Genomic DNA, 10,036 nt, shown 5'->3' on the forward strand with positions numbered 1-10,036 from the left:
AAACTGTATTTACTAAACTTCTATTATTTCGAAATAAGGTTTCCCTGACATACCGCTTTTACGCTCAGCACGGCAGTATACATTTATGTGATGAGTCCCGTTTAATTAGAAATTGTGAAGCAAGCCTTTAATATTTAAAGTACCTGCTTTTCCTCGGTGTCCATAGATATGCTGCGGGAAATTATTTTTAATAGAGAAAATAATAGAAAAACTGATTTTTTTTTTAAATAAATACATATAGTACTAATAATCAATACTAAACCATTTGAAAAATTATGATAATAAAAGAAAAACAACTCACGGGTGTTCGCGGCGCGGGTTGAAGTTCTGGTGCCGCTTGTTGCTGCCTCGGCGGCGGCTTTACAAGTTCTGGTGCCGCTTGTTGCTGCATCGGCGGCGGCATTTCAAGTTCTGGTGCCGCTTGTTGCTGCCTCGGCGGCGGCTTTACAAGTTCTGGTGCCGCTTGTTGCTGCCTCGGCGGCGGCTTTACAAGTTCTGGTGCCGCTTGTTGCTGCCTCGGCGGCGGCATTTCAAGGTCCAGTGCCGCTTGTTCATTCATCGCCAACATTTCCCCAAGTTCCGAGAACGAGTCGAATCCCGAAGGCGAGCTACAAATCGTTAATTTGATTTAAGACCAAGATATTTTCGCCTTTAAATTGATTTTATGTCTTGTTTAATTGGGTTTCGTTTTTTTAAGTAATTAATTTCGTCGGTTGAAAGGTTAGCCTTGCACCATTTGATATAGTTTCATATTGGACGTCCCTTTTTACAGTCCTATACTTAACGAATGCTACAAAAAACTTTCCCTCCTTCAACATAATTTTACTTGTAATACCATATTATCGTCCTAGTAACAAATTTTTATTTTTTTATTCATTCAAAGCTCGCGAACACCAAACACACAAAAATTAGTAATGAGTATATCAATGAATAATGAATGAAACCTCCTGGCCGGCGGCCAATCTCAGCGGAGATCAGGCAGGTACATGCATCTCTGTTCCTGCACTCTCATGAGTTCGGTGAGAATCTAACATGATCGGAGAGAGATCAGGTGCAGGATCAACGGCTATACATGCTTTCTGAGGCACGGGAGTATCACTCCGGGCTGTGACTCAGTACCTAATGTTTTGAGATCGAAAAACCCAGTCACAATTATTTTGGCCCGACTCGGGATTCGAACCCAGGACCTCTGCGCGGTAGCTGTACTTGTACCGTGTACAATTACAACTACGCCACCGAGGCAGTAATTCCTATATCCTATATTTATTTATTCAATTATCTTGATAAGTTTAAATCTATACATACTGATATTATAAGAACTTTGTGAGTTGGTAGCGACTAATCTCCGGAACTACTGAACCGATTTTAACACTACACCTGAGTGCTACTTCTTTATCCTGGGAAAATATTTATTCCGGAATCTTTCTCACGCAGGCGGAGCTGCGATCAAAGGCTAGTTATAAATATAAATGAAATACTTACTCGAACATGCCGTATTCGTCTAGGAATTTATCTAAATCTTCAATATAGTCAGACATCTTTGTGGTTTCTTGTGATTTTTACCTGAAAATAATAAATCAATTTAATTATAAACCTCTTTGAGATTCTTAAAAATAACAACGCAATACTTATCGCCTCGTTAGGGTAGGTTGCGTTCTCGGCTTTTGTATGCCTGTGGCCGTAGGGCATGCAATCCGACATTACGTAAATTTAGAATCTCGAAACATCCATATTTCAATAAATTTAGACACATTATATCAGAATGCTGATATCTAGGGATCGGCTTATATGCAACATTAAATGATAAGTTTTAGGAACAAAACAAAGGACACATTACAAATCTTAGATTCCAATATTATTATTGGGTAAGTTTGCGAAATTGGGTGTTTGTTGTCTAAAACAAGCAGAAACAGTGGGTCAGCTTTGCTTGGAATTTGGCAACGGGTAACCATATTTACTGCCTTACAATATATTTTGATATTTTCCTATTATGGCGCTATGAATTGTTACAGCTTTTAATTGGGCTAGCGTATTATTATAAGTTCGTTTCTAACTTGTTTATCCCTGAGTATATGGTGGAACCGTTATACCGGGAAAGGTATTACACAAGGAACCCACGAAACCATGAGCAAAACTTATTAAGGTGCGTTGGGGTTAAATCGGACGCTTTTTCAACGTGTTAAACAGTGTTCTCGAATTATTTTTTTACAAGAATTCTATAAAAGTTATCATAATGAATCATTAACTTAGCTATATGTTATTAAATATATTAAATGGTATATATTTTTCGATTTCTTATATATAGCAGTTAATGTTTTATAAGGCTTTAAAAAAGTACCATACTTTTAGAAATGTGTGAGAAAGATAAGACCTTCACAGGTATAGTTCGGACTACTATCTAAAACCGTCTATGTTAAAGGGATTCTAAAATCCATAAAAAGAGTATATTCTGATCTAGATAGTCATTTATAAACATTCAAAAAATTTAATAAATTTCGTAAGATATTTTTAGAAGCGAACTTTGTTTTTTTAATAGTTCTAAGCATACGATCTTATCCCACTTGAGTGATACTGTAAATATTTTTAAAAATATTTGAAGAAATTGTACATACATGTTTAAATAAATAACAAATAAACAAAATCGATCATTCATCTGAGCTAAAAAAAATTACATAATTACTGAGTTCAGATGTTTTCGTGTATAAATTTTGACACAAACTTGCATTATTTTACAAGTGCTAGATCGAACGATTTTTATCCGTTCTTTAACGACAAATAAATGTATGTGTAAAGATCGGATCTCAGGGAATATACGTGTTTCGACAAATTTGAATAAACAAGTCACAAGATTTATTTCTTTTATGATACTACATAACTACAAAATTAATTGAAAACAGTAAATACTAAATTAAAATTAAATTAAATATGGCAAATTCTTGCATGGAGTTAATCCGGATCTTCCAGGGAACGACGAAATACCGATATTCTGTTTGTTAGCACCGTAAACACTATTTACTTGACGGATTCACTCATGCGAACTAGTGGAACGTAGGGAACAAGATGGGGTCGCTGGTAGTGTTGTCCGAAAACAAAAATTATAACACAATAGCGAGTTATTTGATTTATACGATGTTACACCTCCTACGATCTTACCCCAACGCGCCTTACTTATATTTATAATAAGGTAAATGAAATAGCTGAAAGCATGGCAGCCTTCGCAGTGCGTAAACATAGGGCCGTTGTGATTGGCTAATATTGTTGTATCTCAATATTAGCCAATCACAACGGCCTTATGTCCTTTTGTCAGTGACGTTAGGCACTGAGAAACAGACTTGTTATCACAGCATTACTCCGTCCTTAGATAAAAAAACGTCTATTAATAAGGGGGTTAGTTATTAGATCTTCATACACTGGGTCTTAAAAAAGTAAAAATAAAATAATATACTTACTTAATTTATCACAAAGTTGCACTTATGATACGACAAAACATAGCATAAGAATAATTATTATCATTTCTATACAACTATTACTTACTTATATAACTATGGACATTTTAAATTAGGGATAAAATTTATAATAAAGACAAGGTACAAACCGAAGTAACCAGCTCGGGCTGGCAAGTAGGGGGAAATAGAAAGGTAACGCGTGGCGATCCTCACCGGCGAGGACATGAGCCCTAACCTAGCTAACCTACCAGCCTTTCACTAGCTGCCTTAGTGATGACTACCCGAAGAAGAAAGGCAGAAAGAAACTCCGGGCTTTCTTTTTTGTCATCAATTGTTCAGTACATCTTTTGTATTTTTTTTTCCAAGTCTTTCTTGTACATAGTCACAATAGTTATATAAGCTAATGCACGCACATCACCGTTAACATGGGATAAGATGAAATCATATCGATTAAACCTGGAGCGGCATAAAATAAAATTAAAGATAGGAAAGAAAAGAGAACATAAATTCATACTTAAATAACGGCGTACAGCGTGCATTCGCCTACATTTACGATCATAAATTTTCAGTCATGAGAAAAGAAAAAAGGGGACTTTGTTTTATAAAATATTTTTGTAGAAATTTTTAAGGGGAAGAATTCCATGATACATATTTATTTTATAACTTTAACCGTTTACGCAGCGCACGCAACGGACGCTCTCAAAACTAATAAATTTTCCCCGTTTTTGCAACATGTTTCATTACTGCTCCGCTCCCATTGGTCATAGCGTGATGATATATAGCCTATAGCACTCCACGAACAAAGGGCTATCCAACACAAAAAGAATTTTTCAGTTCAAACCGGTAGTTCCTGAGATTAGCCATTACTGCTCCGTTCCTATTGGTCATAGCGTGATGATATATAGACTATAGCACTCCAGGAACAAAGGGCTATCCAAAACAAAAATATTTTTTCAATTCGAACCAGGACTTCCTGAGATTAGCCATTACTGCTCCGCTCCTTTTGGGTATGGCGTGATGATATGTAGCCTATAGCACTCCACGAACAAAGGGCTATCCAACACAAAAATAATTTTTCAGTTTGATCCAGTAGTTCCTGAGATTTGCGCGTTCAAACAAACAGACTCTTCAGCTTTATGTAAAAGTATAGATTTCTTGGAACTTTTTAAGAGGAACAATTCCGTCATACATATTTCCTTCGTAACTTTAACCATTTACTCAGCACGCGCAACATAATTTTTCAAAAGTAATAAATTTTCCCCGTTTTTGCAACATTTTTCATTACTGCTCCGCTCTTATTGGCCATAGCGTGATGATACATAGCCTATAGCACTCCACGAACAAAGGGCTATCCAACACAAAAAGATTTTTTCCATTCGAACGGGCAGTTCCTAATATTAGCGCATTCAAAAAAACAAACAAACTCATCAGCTTTATACCATAGTAGAGAATATAGATTATAAAGTATGGATGGCAACCAAAACTGCAAATGTGCTACCGGCTACGTGACCGAACGCATGCAGCGTAACATGTTCGCGAATGTTCGTACCGGAAATCGAATTCCTACTTTACCTCGTTGACATAAGAGTCCAAAATAGTGCGCAAGATATATTTATTTAACGAAACTTGGGCGCGCGCTAAAGGGTTTTTGGACGATAGTTTTAAGCTAAGATGTTTTTATTACATAGATACGTTGTCCGAGCTCAATACTGGCAAGACGAAAGCAAGGTAATTGCCCGACATTCACTTAGTCAACCTCCAACCACTGTCGTGGCTAGTCTAACTTTTTTATTTTTATAAATAAAATGCTTTCCTGTGTTTTTAGACGATGTACGAAATATACTCCCAATGTGAATGAAAAAAACGTTTCATTTCATACGTTAGTAATAAGTATACACTATTTAATCTATTTTTTAACTAATAAGTGCATTTTATTCGACTGTCATGGCGACGGGGCGGTAGACGCTCGGGCCCATTCGAGCACACTCGGGCCGTTTCAATGTGAGCTGCTAGGGCTGTGACTATAGTAAATACTGCGCTGTTTTTATGTGCAATTTCGTTAGTCTATGACTCGTACCAACACGCACTAGGCCAGCGTGGTGGACTAAGGCCTAATCCCTCTCAGTAGTAGAGGAGGCCCATGCCCAACAGTGGGACAGTATATAATACAGGGCTGATATTATTATTATGACGCGTCTATTTGTAAAACGTCATTGCTTTTAAAGTATACTTAATATAATTTTACAAAACATTTAAATCTCTTTCATGACGTACTAGCAGACGATAGTTTCTCCATATCTAGCACAATCCTAATCCTAGGTAATAATGAAACAGTTTACGTAGTCTTCGGATAAAGATTAAGCTGAGAAATCAAAATGCCAAATGTGATAGGACCATTCTATAAGTATATAATAATGGTTAAATCTCATTATCGAGTGAAAAAGTAAAAAAGAAAAACCAATTGTAGCTGTAGCTACAGCGTCGCATATAGTATCACGTAGACCCAGTTTTCAGTATCTTACTTAAAGTTGATGCTAAAAGTACTCTTGTTGTTCAGTAGCATGCATTGTTTTATTTTTTTGACCACCATATTTTGAATACATTTTCTAATCGATCGCGGCCAAAACGTGTTCGGAAAGTTTTGACTTGAAGTTTTGTTTTGATTAGATCCCCCATTGAACTTGTAATTTATAATCCGATTTATATATTCGCTCCGCATTAAGTATTATCATCGTGATAACTGATAATTTCATCCAAAATCAAGCATTTTATGAAATTACTTTAGAAAATTACGAGAAAATTTATTCAAAATATGGTGGTCAAAAAAATAAATCAATGCATGCTACTGAACACTAAGAGTGCTTTAAGCATCGATTTTAAGCAAGATACTGAAAAAAAAACCAGGTGCCCTCCACTTCAACTCTTCTTCAAAAGATACTGTGATAGAACTTACGCTTACTACTCTGTCTTTCCCTACGACTCCGATTCCGATTCTGATTCCAATTTCGGATCTGATTCCGGTTCCGATAAGTCAGATTTAAAAGCTCCAATACCGATATACTTACTTACCCACTTAAGTAAAATCCCTTGTGTCAACAATCATGCAATACATTTAGTAATATTCAAGTTATCAGTGTCCTTTAGTTTGCGATGGTATATTAATACACAGTATGTTCAGAAGCAGGGATGTTATGGATATAAAATTTGGGATATGGATACGGATATGGATATAGGAACAAAATTATATCGCTTTCGGATACGGTTACTTATATGTTATTATTTCGGATTGTCCTTTAGTTTCGGATAATTTCGGTTACGGATATTAGATTTAAGTAAAATAAAAATATTATACATTACAATAGGGCGACGATTACTAAGTATCGATCGTCGTCATCGTCGATTATTAATTATCGATGAACTAATTGGGAGACATAGGTGTTCACGAAACCTCTGTGTTTTAATTTGAGATGAAGTTTCAGTGAAGTAATGGCACCTCCTCTCCGTGAAAAGTTTTTATCACACTGTTTATATCTAGCAAATTTTTTTTGTAACTTGATCAAAAAATGTTCAAATTAAATTATTTTGGACACATTTTATCCTTATAAATCAATTTAGTACGTAACACAACACTTTTCTTTCACTTTATTAAATTAAGTACCTTCATACTCTTAAATTAAAAAAAACACTATTTATGAATGAGGTTATGTTATGACTAAAAATAACAAACAAACTTTACAAGATTCACGTAGTGCGTGAGCGGTGAAACAAAAACCTGTCGGAACATATTATCTGAAACCTTTATAACGGTACGGTTACGGAGCTCCATAACATCTCTGTTCAGAAGTTGGTTATTAAAAGTTCGCGTAATGGTGTCCGGGAGTTCGCGTAATGGTGTCCGGGAGTTCGCGTAATGGTGTCTGGGAGTTCGCGTAATGGTGTCCGGGAGTTCGCGTAATGGTGTCCGAGAGTTCGCGTAATGGTGTCCGGGAGTTCGCGTAATGGTGTCCGGGAGTTCGCGTAATGGTGTCCGGGAGTTCGCGTAATGGTGTCCGGGAGTTTGCGTAATGGTTTCGGGAGTTCGCGTAATGGTGTTCAGTTCCCTACGCATTCATATGAAATTTGGTATGGAGATAGTTTGAGACCTTGGAAAAACATATAATGATTTTAATAATACCCCACACTCAATTTTGAGAAAACACGTTAAAAAATCTAAATTCCTAGGGAAACCTCTGTTTTTTTGCTAACTGTGTTTACCTCGTTATCTACCTTCGCGTCGTCGTGAATGAAAACATTTTATATTCTGTTTATAGATGGAGACCATGAGTCACAGGTTCCAGGACCTTGACCCCCATGTGAACAGGGTGCAGGACTCGCAAGATGCCTGATATCATTCACACTAAGTCGAGTATGTGATCATCATATAAGGAATGTGCTCAAGAAAAGTGTAGCCATCTGATTATTTAACATCAATACCTTGCATTGTTTGAGAAATTCATATGGGAAGAAGTGAAAAATAACATTTGATTTGCTGATAATGTATTATTGTATATCTGGATGACATAACAATAAACAAATCAAATGGTGTAAAATTCTATTACATTCCCAATAGTCAGCCCCGGATCTAAGGGGAGGGAGGGACGGGGGGGACTAGCCGGGGCCCATGCCCCGGGCGGCGAATTCAGAGGGCGGCAAATTCAAACTTGGCAGACGAATACATAACTCATCATTAATGCAACTTTTACTACTGAGACATACAGTACATTCAATACTAAAATTATTTCCCGCGGGGCGCAAAATATACGTGGGTGGAGGTGGCATTTTCTAGATTTTGAGATCAGAGATCAGAGAGTATATATAGTTGATAATTTAGGAGAGCACTTCATTATACCCCTTCCTTTCAAGTTGTAACCACAGTTTTCGTGTTCAGTACACAACATGATCTTCCTCCTGATTTAATCACGCACCAATGTGGGGTCATTGTTACACATTTTTATAAAAAATAATATATTTTTTATTACAAATAGTCTTTATTGAGCACCAGTTATTACAATATAAAATTGTGGTACAACCTCCTGAATTGGGCTCCTATATCTGTATGTCAAGAGAGAGTTCCTACCATATCTACTTACAATTTATTCCAAAAAGAAAAAAAATTGCTGTTGACCATCCGATTTATACAAAATGAGTTCACAGTGTCTACAAACTGTGATAAATCCAAAAAATAATTATATTTCAATAATATTATGTTTAAAACATTTAATATTAACTATTTCTAAACGAAACAAATACCTACTCAATGATCAATAAACTTGTAAACATAGTATAAGGCCTTTAGCATCCATCTACGGGCTCCATCCATATAATATAAAGGGTTGATATTATATTGCATTGCGTTTACTGTCTCATGGTTGAGCACCAGCCTCATCTAATGCAGAAAGGGTTTACAATTGAGGGGGCTGTGCAGTGCAAGTGCTCATCGGAACACTTTACAGACCATTGAACTTCTTTAAATTAGTAATTGTTAAGTATGTATGATACCCCATTATTTTTTTTTGCCATTAAACATGATTAAGACACAGTAATGAGTCACATTTCACGAATTTAAAATTGATATTATGAATACACATTAAAATATGTATTTTGTATATGACTACATACATATTATTGAATATGTATTGGTCAGATTGTAATTGTGAATATTTGTGGACTACCAGAGCACAACAAACTATTTCATAAATTAAATATTAGACAATAAAATATATTCTACATTTTGTTTTAAATAATATTAAATTTACATAAAAATACCTGCAATAGTAATGCTTTCCTAAAGTTTTCATATACTTATATGATAGTTTACAATGAGATTATATATTAGATTCAAAGTTAAGAAGCTAAATATTATTTTCTGTTTCACTTAATCTATATAAAAATTGATGAATACAATATTTCCAATAACACTTATATTCAAAAGGGCTTGCATTGCTTGTTTTATACAGATCCAATGTGAGCTTTTAAATGACAATTCCCACAATACTCTTAATAACTGACCCTTTGCTCAATTAACACTTTTACCTTATTGTTTTTTGAGTAGTTGTGTTAACTGTTTAGGGATCCAACTACCAGTGTAGGTTGATATAAGTATTTTGTAGACATTACTACAATTGTTCAGGTGCAATAATCACTTTAACATGTTATAATAGATTTGTAAGTTCAAGGTGACATCTCAACTTTACTACATCACTCCTATGGCTCATTATAATTTACTGGTACTGTTAAAAATAACAATGAAGCGTATTTAATTATATTTTTAAGTTTTGAATTGAATTCACTTATAAATAGTGTATTTGACTATAAAATGCAATCGTTCGAACATAATATATTATGAATGATGTTTTTATAAGAACATGTGCAAATATTTTAGGGACTAGGAATTTTCTACAAATACAAAATATGTTTTAAAGAGAATTTACTATGAAAATTCAGTTCATTTACTTACCAGTGCAACAGCAACAAGAACTTTTATGAACACACCAGAATTCCAAGCACTACATATACGCAAAGTACAAGTCTATCACTAATTAACAGCTCAT

This window comes from Manduca sexta, chromosome 9, assembly GCF_014839805.1.
Source record: "Manduca sexta isolate Smith_Timp_Sample1 chromosome 9, JHU_Msex_v1.0, whole genome shotgun sequence".
NCBI classification, from domain to species: Eukaryota; Metazoa; Arthropoda; class Insecta; order Lepidoptera; family Sphingidae; genus Manduca; species Manduca sexta.